At 41.8% G+C, this 16857-nt stretch overlaps 1 protein-coding gene across 1 annotated transcript in view; it reads left to right on the top strand.

The window, feature by feature from the left end:
- The first annotated feature begins 4427 nt into the window (after nt 1-4427).
- The window catches only part of WASHC1 (WASH complex subunit 1), a 64794-nt gene continuing 52364 nt past the window's right edge, over nt 4428-16857 (top strand). Inside the window, exon 1 of the mRNA XM_081331162.1 lies at nt 4428-4513. The gene's annotated coding sequence lies outside the window, so the exon portion shown is untranslated. The remainder of the gene's footprint in view (nt 4514-16857) is intronic.

The raw sequence follows: 16857 nt of genomic DNA, 5'->3' as shown, positions 1-16857 counted from the left end.
GATAATCTCCTGCTGTTTTATAAATTGCTAACAGCTGTATAATATAGAAGCCTCAGGTCTTAGCATATAGAGAGCAATTGCCTTAAAGCTATCGAGATTAGAGCTCCTAATGTCTTATTCCTCTTTGTGGAGTCTCTTGCTTTGCAGGACACTTATATTTGTAGAATCTGTGTAGATGTATTCTAGATACTTTTTTCGGTACATCTTTGGCTTATTTAATTGAACTTTTGTCCTTCTTGGCTTCTTGATCCTTGACTCTATCAAAAAGCTTTCCTATGTTTATAGGACCTTCCATTTGTTATCTTTCTTCTAAACACTTCATCAATTGTTGTACTGTCAGCTTCAGCTTCCAAAATGAGGCAATTGTTTCCCTTATCAGGTAATGTCAAAACATTGCATAATGGTCTTGCAGACATGTCTAAAAGAAGCATCATTATTCCAGGCATGCTTTATAAATAGAGATGACATCAGTGATTTCTGATACTTCAGTGCAAGCTTGGTTCAGTAAGAATGTCATGAAACTCTTAAGTGCATTTTTCATTTTATAGTCATTAGCATCAAAAGAAAACTCGCAATCTTAATTTGTAACGCATGAGAGAGCACTCAGCAGAATCAGAAGGAAAACAATTTTCTTTTAACTTTGGTAATATTCTTCTAAGGTCAAGATCTCCTTTTGTAGTTGGTTATAATTAAAAGGTTTAATGTTATCTCTTGCATCATTTTTTTTAACTGGCTCATTAATAATTTGACAAATAAAAGCACAGGTCAATCAATTCAAGGTCAGTCTATTTAACAAGAGCTAGTATTCTCAATGGCTATGTTCATATACCACATTAAATCATTTTTGTTTAACCAAGGTCTGGTGAAATTATAACAGCTTGGTTTACATATTATGGTAAACTATATTTTGAAATTAGAAAAAAAATTAATGCATACAAAATTTTACAACAAAAATTTGGGAAACCATGACATGGTTTAATATAATGTATGAACCAGACCTTTGTAAAGGTAAAGGTTCCCCTGCACATGCGTGCTAGTCATTTCCGACTCTAGGGGCCGGTGCTCATCTCCCATTTCAAAGCCGAAGAGCCAGCACTTGTCTGAGGACGTCTCCATGGTCATGTGGCCGGCATGACTGGACGCCAAAGGCGCACGGAACGCTGTTACCTTCCCACTGTAGTGGTCCCTATTTTTCTACTTGCATTTTTACGTGCTTTCAAACTTTTGAAACGGAGATGAGCACCAGCCCCTAGAGTCGGAAACGACTAGCACGCATGTGTGGGGGAACCTTTACCTTTACAAAGGTCTGGTTCATACTTTATATTAAACCATGTCATGATTTCCCAAATTTTTGTTGTAAAATTTTGTATGCATTAATTTTTTTCTAATTTCAAAATATGGTTTACCATAATATGTAAACCAAGCTGTTATAATTTCAACAGACAAAATTTTACAACAAAAATTTGGGAAACCATGACATGGTTTAATATAATGTATGAACCAGACCTTTGTAGAGACTAGCAAACTAGGAAAAACAAAAACATAACTGCAGGGGTGTGATACAAGAACTTTTACATGCACCTCAGTTATAGTAAATTTAGAATCTATGGAGAATGATTAATATTTCCCCAATTTCTTTCATTCCAGGATATCCTTCCTTCTATTTTTATATTTGTATTCAGAGATAAATGCCTGTAGTGTAGAGGATTTCAGTGCCCATTACTTAGCTGGCAACTCTGAGTGTATAATTAAAGCCATTGGACTTTTCCAATGAGAGTTAAGAGGTGGACTTAGAATTAAGAGGTAGACTTAGAAATTTCCTAGTCCTAGGAGATCTTAAGAGAAGCAAGGAGTTTAGCAGGTTTTTTCTAATTGGGGCCAGTCACTCTCAGCCTAATCCACCTCACAGAGTTATTGTTGTAGGGCAGTGATGGCAAACATTTTAGACACCGAGTGCCCAAACTGCAACCCAAAACCCACTTATTTATCGCTGAGTGCCAGGTGGGCGTGGCTGTGATGGTCATGGCAGATTGGGTGGGTGTGGCCAAGGTAGGCGTGGTCACCTCAATGATGCTCGTGGGGACGCCTATGGGGGATGGACAGGGTTGGGGGCGATCCAGGGGTCTCTGGCAGGTGGGGCAGTAGGCAGTAGTCTTGTCCTTCAGGGTAAGTCAAGGCAGGGCGGGGGTGCCATTGCCATGGGGCAAGGCAAGGGCCGGGGCAGCTGCTGCCTGACACCATCGGCCCCCGGACACAGAGGCCAGTGAGTGCATGGGGGCCAACGGTGTCCCTCAGCAGCCACAGCCTGCCGGCCCCCCAAACAGTGCACTCTGGGGCTCCACAGCCCACCGCCAGCAGTTCAAAGAAGCCGCCTCTGAGCTGGATGGCCGGCCAACAGCTGAGGAGGCAATGCAGTGGGTCATGCCCGGGAAAAGGAGAGCATGTGAGGCCAGGAGGGACGGGATGGGGGTGGGAGGGAAACCAGCTGTGCCGGGATGCATCCAGCCATGTGGGACCTTGGCGAGTTAGCAGGCGACTGGTCGAAGAGGGACAGTTGCCATCTTCGGGGCATGGTGCGTGTGCCCACAGAGAGGGCTCTGAGTGCTGCCTCTGACACGTATGCCATAGGTTTGCCACCACTGTTGTAGGGAAAATAGGAGGAGGAAAGGGGTATTGTATGTGTTTTCCACCTTGAGTTATTTGTAAAAAATAATAAAGGTGGGATACAAATTAATAAAAAAAGAACTGGAAAAAGATAAATCTGGCCAGAAAAATGTTTTCAGGTGTGCTGTGGCGTTTCTTTTCTGTTGCTCAGCTGGAGTTCTTTTGGTCAGTGGGATATTTTTACACCTACTCCCATTCTCTCTCTGCGTGTGTGTTTGATCAATCTGTCTACAAGTTAATGATTCCTACTTTAGTAGGCAGATTTATATTTCAGGTAGCCAGCCTGGACTGAAATCAGTTACATTTGTGCTCATGCTGTGTTTGGACCTGAAAACTTTGGCTAAAAGAGAAAAGGTGATTTTTTTTTCTTTCTTTAACTATGTAGTTCTGAGGATTGCCTGTTCTGCCGCATCCAGATTCTAAGTCGGAGGGGGCATCTCCCCACTCAAGGAGATATGGTAGGGGTCACAGCTGGCATTACTACAGTTAGCGTATACTTACATTAATATATGTGTTAGCATATACTTAGTTAAAACTCATAGTTGATAAACCAAACCAGTTTATACAGAAAGTAAGCCAAAACAAGAATAAAAGCTATATTATTAATTAATCAAATTTATATAACTGCCCATTTCACAATGTGATCACTGTCCTATGTCGGGCTCTGGATGGTCTGGAATAGACCATGACTGTCATCGTGGCCATGAACTCCTGAGCCAACTGAGACCCCATTCCTAGGGAAGGCAGATTGAGGTTCCCCAGGATCTTATGTCTGGGGAACTCTGTTGCCAACCCAGAAATGGGATCAAGGAACTCAGGCAGGGAAGTTATATAGCAGGAAAGCTGGCACAACTACAGACATTGAAAACTTATCTTCTTCAAATGTCTCTTCTGGTTGCCTGCATGCCAACCGCCATAAGGATTTAGCACCAAATACCCTTGATTCTTTGGCATTAGGCTTGGAAATCTGAAAAGCTGCAAAATAACATTGTAATAAAATGACATTTTATACATCAGTATTTGATTAGATTGTACTCCAGTGTATTAAATGCAGTGCTTTTTTTGTAAAAGAAAAAGGTGCCGGAACTCACACGTCATACAACCCGTCTTGCCTACCCTATAAGGTTCTATCCAAAAAAGGTGCCGGAACTCCGTTCTGAGCGTTCTATGAGAAAAAAAGCCCTGATTAAATGTACTTAATATATTTAGATACTGCCTTTCTAAGTAATTTGTTTTTAAAAATCATGGATAGTACTGGTAATCCTCGTCTTAAGACCATAATTGAGCCCAAAATTTCTGTTGCTAAGCAGGACATTAAAGTGAATTTTGCTTCATTTTATGACCTTTCTTGACACATATGTATCAAAAATACATGAAGAACAGAGTCGGGAAAGCTCATGCCATTTTAAAATTTCCACACTGTGCAGTATTCATTTACTTGAGAGTAAATACGGTTGAATTCAGACGGGCCTATTTCGAAACGCACAGGATTGCCTAATAAGCCTGTTAGCTTTAAATGATACTGCCTGAATTCTCTATTTGTCTATGAAGAAAGGAAGCATTCTCTTTCTTCCCACTTTTCCTAGCGTTTCCGAAGAAGGCAGACTCCAAACACGCCCAGAACTAACGTTTACCAAAAAAAAAAAAACCCGCTTCTTTGACATTGCCGAGAATCCGTGATTTTATGTAAGGGCGGAAGTACGAACCTTTCGAACCGGGAAAGCTCTCTGACGCTGGCGGAAGTGCGTAAAACTCCGGGCGGATGTAAAAATGCTCAGAGGGCTTTCGTTTCTTGTGTCTTCTCGGTTGCTAGGAGGGGGCCTGGCTCCAGCTTCTCAGTACTGAACAGGTGAGGAACAGGAAGGACGAAGGCTGCGTGGTCTTTTTTCTTCTTCTTTCTGCCTGGCAGAGACTTAGGCGTAGCCTCCTGGCGGGAGGGGTTGCTTACAGTATTTGTTTCCCACGGGGGATATCGGGGCCAATACGGGTGAGAGAATTGCTGGGGTAGATCAGATCACTTAGCTTTGCTGGCTGAGGAATTCTGGGAGTTGAAGTCCACAAGTCATAAAAGGGCCAAGTTTGAAGACCCCTGGGTTAGATAGAAGCCTCAGTATTATTATTATTATTATTTAAAGAAAGAGCGTAGGAATCCTGGGAATTGTAGTCACCACAACGCTGGAGGACATCACCTGGGGGAAAACTAGGTATATCTGGGGGAACATCTGAATGCTGTGAGAAAGGGGCGACCTCATTTTATTTGTGTTTCAGCTCCCACCTTTGATTTTACAATGCCTTAAGAGGCACAGAATGCTAGTCTCTTAACGGGAGGGTCCTATCGGTCATCTATTGATGTACGATATCAGCAGTTCTCCAGGGTGCACACCTGGAATACTGCATCCAGTTTTGGTCACCACGATGTAAAAAAGATGTCGAGACTCTAGAAAGGGTACAGAGAAGAGCAACCAAGATGATTGGGGGACTGGAGGCTAAAACATATAGGGAACGTCCCAGCTTCTGCCAACCTAGCAGTTCGAAAGCACGTAAAAATGCAAGTAGAAAAATAGGGTCCACTCTGGTGGGAAGGTAACAGCGTTCCGTGCGCCTTTGGCGTCTAGTCATGCCGGCCACATGACCACGGAGACGTCCTCGGACAAGCGCTGGCTCTTCGGCTTTGAAACGGAGATGAGCACCGGCCCCTAGAGTCGGAAACGACTAGCACGCATGTGCGGGGGAACCTTTACCTTTACCTTTTTAGTTTAATGAAGAGAAGGACGAGGGTGGACATGATAGCAGTGTTCCAATATCTCAGGGGCTGCCACAAAGAAGAGGGAGTCAAGCTATTCTCCAAAGCACCCGAAGGCAGGACAAGAAGCAATGGATGGAAACTAGTCAAGGAGAGAAGCAACCTAGAACTAAGGAGAAACTTCCTGACAGTTAGAACAATTAACCAGTGGAACAACCTGCCTCCAGAGGTGGTGAATGCTCCAACACTGGAGGTTTTTAAGAAGAGACTGGACAACCATTTGCCTGAAATGGTATAAGGTTTCCTGCCTGAGCAGGGGGTTGGACTAGATGACCTCCAAGGTCCCTTCCAACTTTATTATTATTATTATTATTAAGTCTTGAGTTTCTTTATGAAAGTAAGGATAGGGGAACTTGGAATTTGGTTTTGGAGGTTTTACCTTGGGGAGAGGGCTTGTTTGTGCCATGGTTATCACCAAACCCGTTTAGCTAATTAACTGGGCTTCTCTTGTACTGTTGTTCATTGCCAGTTGCCTAAGAATTATAGAATGGACTTCCAAACAATGCTTTTGCCTGTTATTGCCTGCCGTTTTTATTTTCTAAGATGTGAGCCCAAAGGCATTTTTATAAGTAAATATGTTGGAAGAGTGTGCTTCTTGACGGTGGTAGCCCACTTCTCTTTTTTATATTCCGAATAGATGTGTTTTAAAAAGTTGGGAGTATGACAAGTGTGTGTGTTTCCTGATTCCTTAAATTCGAGGTAGCTGAAAATAGGAATGTTGTGATATAGTGACACAAGGGCTGGAGAGACCAACATTCAAGGTCACTCTTATCCATGGCATCTTACAGAGTGACTTTGGGCCACACACACTGTCTCGGCCTAACCTACTTCACAAGGGAGTTGGGATAAAATGAAGGGGGATCTCTATGGAAACTGTCTTCAGCTTTTGGAAGAAAAGATGTTAATCTAATCAATCATGATTTTTTTTAAAAAAAAAACTATACCTGGCATAGATGTAGCTCAGAAGAGCGAGCTTCTGTTGCCGGAATGCATTATAAAGAAAACAGAAGTTCCTTTTTAAGATTTAATGTTCTTCTGGCTTATATTTTAGTGCATCCAGATGTTTTGGCTTGCAGTTCTCATATTCTAGAGCCATCTTCCCATGCTGGCTTATTTTATTTGTCTAATCAGAATTGGAACTGTTTTCAACTGCTATTTATTCTTTTAACATTTAATTTCAGTTCATAGTGTAGATCTCTTGTGTTAGTTAACCTCTGCAATCTTTTCTCTGAAATCCTATATGTACTGAAGTCACCATCATGCATTCAGGGAAAAGAATGCAAACCTAGAGAAGCTTATGAAGGCATAATGCTAGTGTTTAAGACAATGTTTCTCAACACTTTTAAAGGGGAATTCCTGTTGTTGTTGTTAGCTGCAAAGTCGTGTCCGACCCATCGCGACCCTATGGACAACATTCCTCCAGGCCTTCCTGTCCTCTACCATCTTCTGGAGTCCATTTAAGCTCACGCCTACTGCTTCAGTGACTCCATCCAGCCACCTCATTCTCTGTTGTCCCCTTCTTCTATTGCCCTCGATCTTTCCCAGCATTAGGCTCTTCTCCAGTGAGTCCTTCCTTCTCATTAGGTGGCCAAAGTATTTGAGTTTTAGCTTCAGGATCTGGCCTTCTAAAGAGCAGTCAGGATTGATCTCCTCTAGGACTGACCGGTTTGATCGCCTTGCAGTCCAAGGGACTCGCAGGAGAATTCCTAGGTAAGTGTATTTAACCTCTTGCACTCCATTGATACTTATCATTTAATCCTAACCTTTTTTCTTGACAAATGTAGAAGAGCATTAGCTGTTAGATTACAAGACAACTGTAGAAAAGCATTGAAGCAAATATGAAGCGACCATTAGTAAGACATGAACTTATTCCAGTAAGAACAGTAAAGTTTGAGAAAGTAATTCAACATAACCCTGCCCTGACACTATGTAGTTTAAGAGAGAGAGAGAGAGAAAAACTGAAACTGAATTATCAAATCAATGTATCCTGGTCTCATTGCCTGGGAAAAAGCCAGTCTTCACCTCCTTCCTAAAGGCTAAAAGAGTCAGGATCAGCCATATCGTTTGAGGGAGGTTGTTTCATAAGGAAGGCACCATAGCAGAAAAGGCACCCCTCTTAGGCTTACCAGGTGACACTGCTTCACAATAGGGACCTGGAGCAATAACAATTTGCCAACCACCATGGATTGGTAGTCCTACAAATACAGGTAGTCCTTGACTTAGGTCTGCAACTGAGCTTCAAATTTCTAAGTGAAATTTGCTAAGTTAATTTTGCCCCATTTTACAACCTTTCTTGCCCCGGTTAAGTGAATCACTACAGATATTAAGTTAGTAACAAGAGTAAGTGAATCTGGCTTCCCCATTGACTTTGTTTGTCAGAAGGTCACAAAAGGTGATCATATGATTCCGGGTCACTGCAACCTTCATAAATATGAATAAGTTGCCAACTACCAAGCATCTGATCACATGACCATGGGGATGCTGCAACAATCGTAAGTGTGCAAACAGGCATAAGTCACTTTTTTCAGTGCCGTTGTAATTTTGAACAGTCACTAAATGAATTATGATAAGTACCTCTAATCAGCTGATTTCCCCAACTGTCTTGTAACTTACTTGCTTGGGAATTGAGTCTTCTTTCTTTCTAAATGCTACTCTGTTTTCTCAATAACACCCTCCCGAGTTAGAATGGCACTCTAATCAAGGCCCTTTGCAGTGACTAGGAGGAATTAGAAAAGGCTACCATGTGACCATGCCACAGTTGTGGCACACAAGCTGTTTTAAATGTAAGTGGTAGTGGATAAGACTTTGCAAGTGAGCGTTCATGTGGAGACAGCCAGGAGAAGCTTTTGAAGAGGTGAGTCTTGCAGAAGACATGGTTGCATTATTACAAATTTGATGAGACATGCTTTGTTTGCAAATTGCAAAGAGTTCAAAGTATGCAAAATATTTATTCTGAACACTTTATATAGCCCTAGTGGCTGACTCCTTCATGTTTATTTTATTTATTTATTTTATTTTATTTTATTGGATTTGTATACCGCCCTATTCCCATAGGACTCAGGGCGGTTTACAGGGCAGTTAAAACCATGAATACAAAAAATTAAAAACAATTAAAACAAATTAAATTCAAGCCCCAAGAGTAAATCTAAAACCCAGTTAAATTAACAACCCCACAGTCTGGACCAAACAGATCGAAGAGCCAAGTTTTCAGGTCCCGGCGAAATGAGCGAAGGTTGGGGGCAGTCCTAAGTTCTGTGGGTAGTTGGTTCCATAGGGCAGGCGCACCCACAGAGAACGCCCTTCCCCTGGGAATAACCCGCCGGCATTCATTAACTGGCGGTACCCTGAGAAGGCCCTCCCTGTGGGGGCGCACAGGACGATGGGAAGATGATGCCGGCAGCAGGTGTTCCCTTAGATAGTCCGGACCCAAGCCATTTAGGGCTTTATAGGTCATTACCAGCACCTTGAATCTCACCCGGAGGGCAACCGGAAGCCAATGCAGCTCACGGAGAAGAGGGGTTACATGGGAGTATCGGGAAGCTCCCATCAAAACTCGCATGGCTGAATTCTGCACCAGTTGAAGCCTTCGGGTGGTCCTCAAGGGCAGCCCCATGTAGAGAGCATTGCAGTAGTCTAACCGGGAGGTCACGAGCGCATGAGTGACTGTACGTAGAGCATCTCGGTCTAGATAGGGACGCAACTGGCGCACCAGGTGCATCTGGGCAAAAGCCCCCCTGGTCACAGCTCCTATATGATCTTCCAAACTGAGCCGTGAATCCAGGAGGACTCCCAAGTTGCGAGCCCTATCAACAGGGGGTAATACCTCATCCCCTATTGTTAATGATGGAGAAGGCTGGTCAGCCCGAGATGCCGGTATGAACAGCCACTCAGTCTTGTCAGGATTGAGACGAAGTCTGTTTCTCCCCATCCAAACCCGGACCGCCTCCAGGCAACGGGACATCACAGTGAGGGCATCACTGGGTTGGGTCGGGGTGGAAAGAAAAATGTTATACAAACACAGTCAAATGGGAATTGAAGCTTGCTTATTTGCATTTTCGTTTTCCAGTACTGGACGCCAAATGCTATTCTCATTTTTAAATATTGAATTACAATTTAGTTCTCAAAATGCTTCAGTGTATTACATTGCTGTGATAATTCTTTCAACAGCAATAAATAACATAGTCTCAGCATATTGTACATAGAGCGTAGCTGGCTGAAGGCCAGCCAGTATGCCTGGATTTGAATATGTTTTGGTGGATCTGGCCAGAGGCCTTTGATTTACTCTTATGTTCTGCTCCACTGTTTCCTTAATTCTGCTCAGCTTTCAAAAAAGGTGTAAAGTTGATGTGTTTATATTTGACTTTTATTCTATTACAAAGTTCATAGCATCATGCATGGCTTTCTAGGAGAATTCTTATGGAGTCATCTTGTCAGACCCAGAATTGGCTTCAACAAGTTTATTTAGCTCATGTGCCCTCAAACTATGCTGTGCACCAATTTGTATCTCTTCAAGTAAGATCCTCTTCCTGGATCTTATCTCAAATGCTTTGCTTTTATAGATAGTCCTCAAGTTACAATCAGTTACTTAGCAACCATTCAACGTTATGACAGACTCTGAAAAAGCTACTCCCCGACCCAGATTTGAAGTTACAACCATGTCCTCCCCATCATGTGACTGTATTTTGGGCACTCAGCAATCAGTGTCATTTGCATGTTTGTGGCCATTTGCAACGTCCTATGGTCATATGACCGCAATTTATGACATTTTTGATGGACTTAGTTTCTGCAAAAAAAACACGCCATAGCGAACAATGGACTTGCTTTATGACTGCCACAAAAAGGTCATAAAATTGGGCTTAGTCATGTGTTGACCCACTTAACAACTGTCATAGCTTACGATCAAAACTGCAGGATCAATTAAGTCAAGAACTACCTGTAATCAATGTGAAATTATAGCCCAAGATTTCTTTTCCAGAGGGAATTGGCAATCTTTTGTCTTAAATTCTGCTTCCCTTTCTTTCCTTGCTAATTTTCCTAAAGCACAAACAGATATTGTGATGAATGGCTTTGTTGTGATAGAAATTCTCAGCGGTTCGAAATTAACACACACACACACACACACACAAAGTCTGCAAACTGTTAATAACATTTGCAGCGATGTTAAAATTTAGTACAGTGCTCAGAAGGAGATTGCTGGAAGGAAGAGGTTCTGTGGAAAGTATTATTAGAAAGTCCACATCAGCAGTAGTGGGCTTAGTTAATGCTGTAGTGCTGACCCAAACACCTGTGTTGATGAGATTTTTGTAATATGTGGGAAAAGCTGAGCTGCTGAACAATGCCCCAAAGAGGGCAGTTGAATATTACAGTATAAAAGTCCTTGAGATGAGTGGATGCCATTAGTGGTAAATATTTTTAAAAAGGAACCATCAGATCTGTTTACCTGCTCCATTAGGCCTTCTAAAAAAGACCCATTTCCATTTGCACGAGTAACTTTATATTATAAACTATATTCTTGAAATATGGGGAGATTTCCACAGTGACCTTGTAGTTGCAGGATCCAATCTGGGTCGGTCACGGGGACCAGAGGTTTTCTCTTCTGAATTTCTGGATTTGTGCTGGAGCCCCTCTTCGGGGAATTTCTCTCTAGCCTGGGAAGACGAAGATGGGCTCCAAGACAAGTCCAAAAGCTCGGAAGAATAAACTTCTGAGATCCTGATGACCAACCCAGGTTGGATCCTGCATCATTATCTTGGGCCCCATATATTCGTCTTAATTCATGACCTTGTAGTCTCTATACCAGAGGTAGGCAACCTTGGCTCTTTTATGACTCATGGACTTCAACTCCCAGAATTCCTGAGCCATATATAGCTATAGCTGGCTCAGGAATTCTGGGAGTTGAAGTCCATGAGTCATAAAAGAGCCAAGGTTGCCTACCCCTGCTCTATACCAAAATAACCACTTCTGCTATGTTCTGTTACTGTATTTTAAGGGTGGGCTCAGACGACCCACTGCAACCCACTGTGGCTTATCTGTGAACTTATCCAACATTTCACCCTCACTCCAGGTAGCACAGATATACATTATGATTTATATCTCTGCTATTTTTGTTTTTATTTGTAAAAACAAAATTGCAAATCTTGTTTTTCTGGGTTCAGAAAAACAAAATGTTTGTTTTTCTGAACCCAGTACAACGGAGGCTTCTGAGAAAGAAAGTGAAACTTGGAAAGAGCTGTGGGTGATTTGGAGCCAAGGTCCAGGTGGTGTGACCATATTATCATCCTTTTGAACGCCATTCTGTATCTAGCCATAATGAGGAAGTCTGTGCTTAGGGAGAAGTATGATTTTTTTAAAAAAATTGGAATTTCCCCTCAGAACGTCTCCAAAGTTTGCAAAAGAGCATAGTTAGCGTCCCCGAAAAAATAATTGGAACTATGAGCGTATTTTAGTGCTCCCCAGAAAACAATGAGCATATTTAGTGTGTTCAGAAGACTAATGTAAACCCTGACCATACAGATAGTCCTTGACTTACAGTCATAACTGAACCCACAATTTCAGTCAGAAGTCATTGCAATCATAACGTGGGACATTACATGACTATGCCCAATTTTACAACCTTTTTGCCATGGTCATTAATCAAACGTTGTAAAGCGAATGCCGCATTCGTTAAGTGAACTGAATGGCCATGGTCAGTAAGGCAATTCATTCTGGTCCCATTTTACGACCTTTCTTGCCACAGCTGTTAAGTGATTAACTGCAGTCATTAAGTTACTGACGCAGCTGTTAAGTGAATCTGGCTTCCCCATTGACTTTGCTTGTCAGAAGGTTGCAAAAGGGGATCCCACGACCCTGGGACACTGCTACCGTCATAAATATGAAACAATTCCCAAGCGTCTGAATTTTGATCACGTGACCACGGAGATGCTGCAACGGTTGTAAGAGTGAAAAATGGTCATAAGTCACTTTTTTCCAGTTTGATTGTAACTTCGAACAATCACTAAACAAAACTGTTGTAAGTTGAGGACTCCCTGTATACTATCAATACTTATAATTTACTCTTGCCATCTTAAGTGCCAAGCTTTTGAGGCAGTGTCGCATGTGAAGCACGTGTTCCCTTACCATCTTCTGTTGCCATATTTCTAGCTAACTGTTACTAACTGTTACTTCTTCATAGTGAGGATGCAGTGTGTGAAAAGAGCACACAGAATTTGCCATGCATTTCTTGTCTCCTGTGGCTTCCTGCCATGAACGGTTTGCTAGAGCTACCCTATTCTCAAGGAACTGGGAAATTACTCAGCAGTTGTGAAGACAGAGATACATCTTGCCAGGTTGCTTGCCTTCTGTATTAGCTACTATCTTAAGTATTCCCCCTCACCCCTGCAGTGAAGTCTAAAGACTAAGGAATCTTTTCACACATTGAGTTCTATGGCAGGGTTTCTCATCTTCACAACTTTAAGATGTATGGACCTCAACTCCCAGAATTCCCTAGCCAGCAAAGTCTGTTGCACAATGGGGAATATGTCTCATTAAAGTCAAACGTCCTATACTAAAAGCTAAACCCAGAAATCAGCATTTGAATGGCCCTTCCAAAAATTGACTTCAGTTTGTATTATTAGCTCAAACCTAAGTATGCTGCCTTTACCCCCATCAGTATTTTATAATTCTGTAAATTCTAAATAGCCATTAGAAGAAAATATTCCAGTTAATAATTTCACTCCCACCATTACCCCAAGGAGTCATTTTTACCTTCCCAGGTTATCCAAAAAATTGATTCCTTTGCTCATTTTCCCACCGACTACAGAAAACAGCAGTGCCTCTGTCATGGGGCCATCTCCTAGGTTGCAGCGCTGGTCAAAGGAAGTCCACAATGAAATCTACAATCAGCTAGTACCTCTACAATCAGCTTAGTACCTCTTCCCAACTCCTCAATAATTTCAAAATTAGAAGAGGAGAATGATATGTATTGACTAATTGATACCGTTTATGATTATCGTTTAGCATATACATTATAGCTATTTACTGTTCTATTAATTAGCGTTAATTGAACATATGTACCCGGACAATAGTCTATTTGCTAAAGCTTGAAAATGTTATTGGGCAACCCCAATGTTGTTCCCAACCCTGTTCCTACCCCAATCCTGATCCTAACCCCATCCCAAATCCTGATTCTTACCCTGGTTATATCCCCTTCCTAACCCTATAAAAAGGGACGCGGTGGCTCAGTGGGTTAGGACGCTGAGCTTGTCGATCAGATGGTCGGCAGTTTGGCGGGTCAAATCCCGAGTGCCGCGTAGCAGAGTGAGCGCCTGTTACTCGTCCCAGCTTCTGCCAACCTAGCAGTTCGAAAGCACGTAAAAATGCAAGTAGAAAAATAGGGACCACTACGGTGGGAAGGTAACAGCGTTCCGTGCGCCTTTGGCGTCTAGTCATGCCGGCCACATGACCACGGAGACGTCCTCGGACAAGCGCTGGCTCTTCGGCTTTGAAACGGAGATGAGCACCGGCCCCTAGAGTCGGAAACGACTAGCACGCACGTGCGGGGGAACCTTTACCTTTTACCTTTAACCCTATAAAATTCAATAAAAACTCTTATGAAAAAATAATAATTTCAAAATCTTCTGTTTCATACCTTGATACACTTGGCATATTCTGCCAAGACCTGCTCCACCTGATTAGCTTTCTTGGGTTCCTGAAATATCTGTAAATGGCATCATGCATTAATTACATGAAGAGCATCATTCACACCGTGTGAATAGTAAGATCTTAGGAGCTGTAAAGCTTTGTGGCTTTTCTGCAGTGACCAAACTGAAAAACGATTACATTGGCTTCACCTCCAGTAAAACCTTGATTTAAATTAGTGTTTCTTCAACCTGGCAACTTTTAAGATGTGTGGACTTCAACCTCCCAGAATTCATCAGTCAGCATGCTAGTTGGAGAATTCTGGGAGTTGAAGTCCAGGCATCTTAAAGTTGCCAGAATTGAAAAACACAGTTGATTGCAATAAAATCTGACACCAACACTTCTTTTAGCCTTTCTCCCTCTTTGCTTGCTTCTATCTTTTGGTGTCCCTGAGTGTAAACTCCTGCTTCCGAGCTCTGTTTGTCTGTTCTTATTTGTTTCTTGTGCTTTAGTTATTCTGATTACTTTGGCTCCTTGGGGTCACTTTATGCTTGTCAGCCAATTTCCCAGGTTATGTCAAATCTGTTTTGCTTTACTGCTGTTGTGTAGCCTTTAGCAAGCTGGCAATCCTGACTGGTTCTATATATATATATATATATATTGTGGGGGGAGCTGGTGTGTCATCATTGGACATAAAAGGGGGCTTTTCTCTCAATTTTTGGGTCTTAATTTTTCTCATTGCTACTGCTTGCTTGCTTCCTTTGCTATTACATGTGCAAAAACCCACTGGTTATTTAACTATAATTGCAGTAAGCAGATGAGTCATATTCTGTGGGATAATCATATTGTCTGAAGAACTGTGATATGTAACTATGGGTAGTCCTCGATTTACTATCACAATTGAGCCCAAAATTTATATTGCTAAACGTTGGTTAAATGAATTATGTCCCATTTTATGACCTCTTTTGCCAGAGTTGTTAAGTGAATCATTGCACTTGCACTTGTTAAGTTAGTAACACGGTTGTTAAGTGAATCTGGCTTCCCCATTGACTTTGCTTGTCGGAAGGTCACAAAAGGGGATCACATGACCCCCTGGGACACTGCAACCGTCATAAATATGAGTCAGTTGCCAAGCATCTGAATTTTGATCACGTGACCCTGGGGATAATGCAACAGTCGTGTGAAAAAAGGTCGTGTCACATTTTTCAGTGCCATTGTAACTTTGAATGGTCACCAAATAAACTGTTGGAAGTCGAGGATTACCTGTATGTTTCCTGGAAGCTGCCATTAAAATGTGGGATTGTGTCCTGTACCTAGTTTCATCTGTTTGTTTGTTTGTTTTTTGAAGAACCATATTTTTCTCCAGATATACGCAGTCCTCTACTTATGAGCACATTTGAGCCCAAAACTTCTGTTGTTAAGTGAGAAATGTGTTCAGTGAGTTTTGCCCCATTTCATGTCCTTTTTTGGCCACAGTTGTTGTGAATTGCTGCAGTTGATAAATTAGTAACGTGGTTGTTAAGTTCATCTGGCTTCCCCATTGATTTTGCTGGTTAAAAGGTTGCAAAAGGTGATCCCATGATCTTGGGACACAGCAACGGTCATAAGTATGAAACAGTTGCCAAGCATCTGAATTTTGATCCCAAGATCGTGGGGCTGCTACAAAGGTGAAATCTGAAAAATGGTCATAAGTCACTGCTTTCAGTGCCGTTGTAACTTTGAACGGTCACTAAATGAACCCTTACACGCCTGGTTAATTCTGTGAAATGTCCATATCTTGGGTTACCATCAGCCTTATTCCATATTTCTATAAACTGAGCTCCAAATGAAAAACTTAAACTAGGAGAATCACTGGCTTTGCAGCATACTTCCCCTTCCCCGATCATCCCATTTCTCTTTGCTTTAATTTTGCTCCATTTTATGATTTTAATATGTTACCAGATTTTGTTAATATTTTCTTCTATTAATTTATGGAAATATCCTGTGTAAATGGTCTCAATTGTTTCCCAGTCCTGAGAAATGCTACAAAGGGGAGATAGGTCAAAAAGACAAGGGCTCCATTAGGATTAGGCCCTCCCTCCCTGAGTTTACATTTTCTCTAACCCCCCACTGCAGATTACACAACTCTCCATGTGATGAACAAATCACTGCCTGCAGGGAGCACCCGGTTCTTGTGAAATTAGCTATCAGCAAAAAGTGTAAGATACAAGCAAGAAAGCAGCACAGTCTACTACATAATACTAACCATTCTCTTCAGTTTTGGCCCACAAATGCTGAGTCATGGATCAATAGATGCATCCTTGAATCTTCCGTTAAATAAATCAATGACTCTACGCTAAGTATTGGGCAAAGTAACCTTTGTTAAGGAAGGGCTAGCTCTCTCTCGGTTAATTAACGGGGGGGGGGGTGTGTGTGCTACATAGCAATGCAGAGGGTGGCTGAAGCAAGAGAAGAGTAAGTAAAAAAATAAAGGTCCTCGGTTTTTTATCTATCCTCAGTAGGAAGCCGTCAGAGATTAGAGAACTTAACAGATGTCTGAATTCATCACTTGCAGAGGAGTTTTGAAATTAGACCAAAAACTGCATGAAATTAGTTTGAAGAACATAACTGCCTTGAAATCATAAGGTGCTTAATATTGTTGTAAGGAATGTGAATTACAAGACATTACATCTGGAGAATTGAACCACAATATCATTGAAAATGAGCCTCACTGTGACAAAAAGCTAATATCCTACTAGTTAGATTGGGCCTTATGCAATTTGTTTTTGAACTAC

Source organism: Vipera berus (genome assembly GCF_964194415.1).
Source record: "Vipera berus genome assembly, chromosome: 6".
Lineage (NCBI taxonomy): Eukaryota > Metazoa > Chordata > Lepidosauria > Squamata > Viperidae > Vipera > Vipera berus.
The sequence above is the reverse complement of the archived record's forward strand: the minus strand, read 5'-3'. Positions and strand labels throughout refer to the sequence as shown.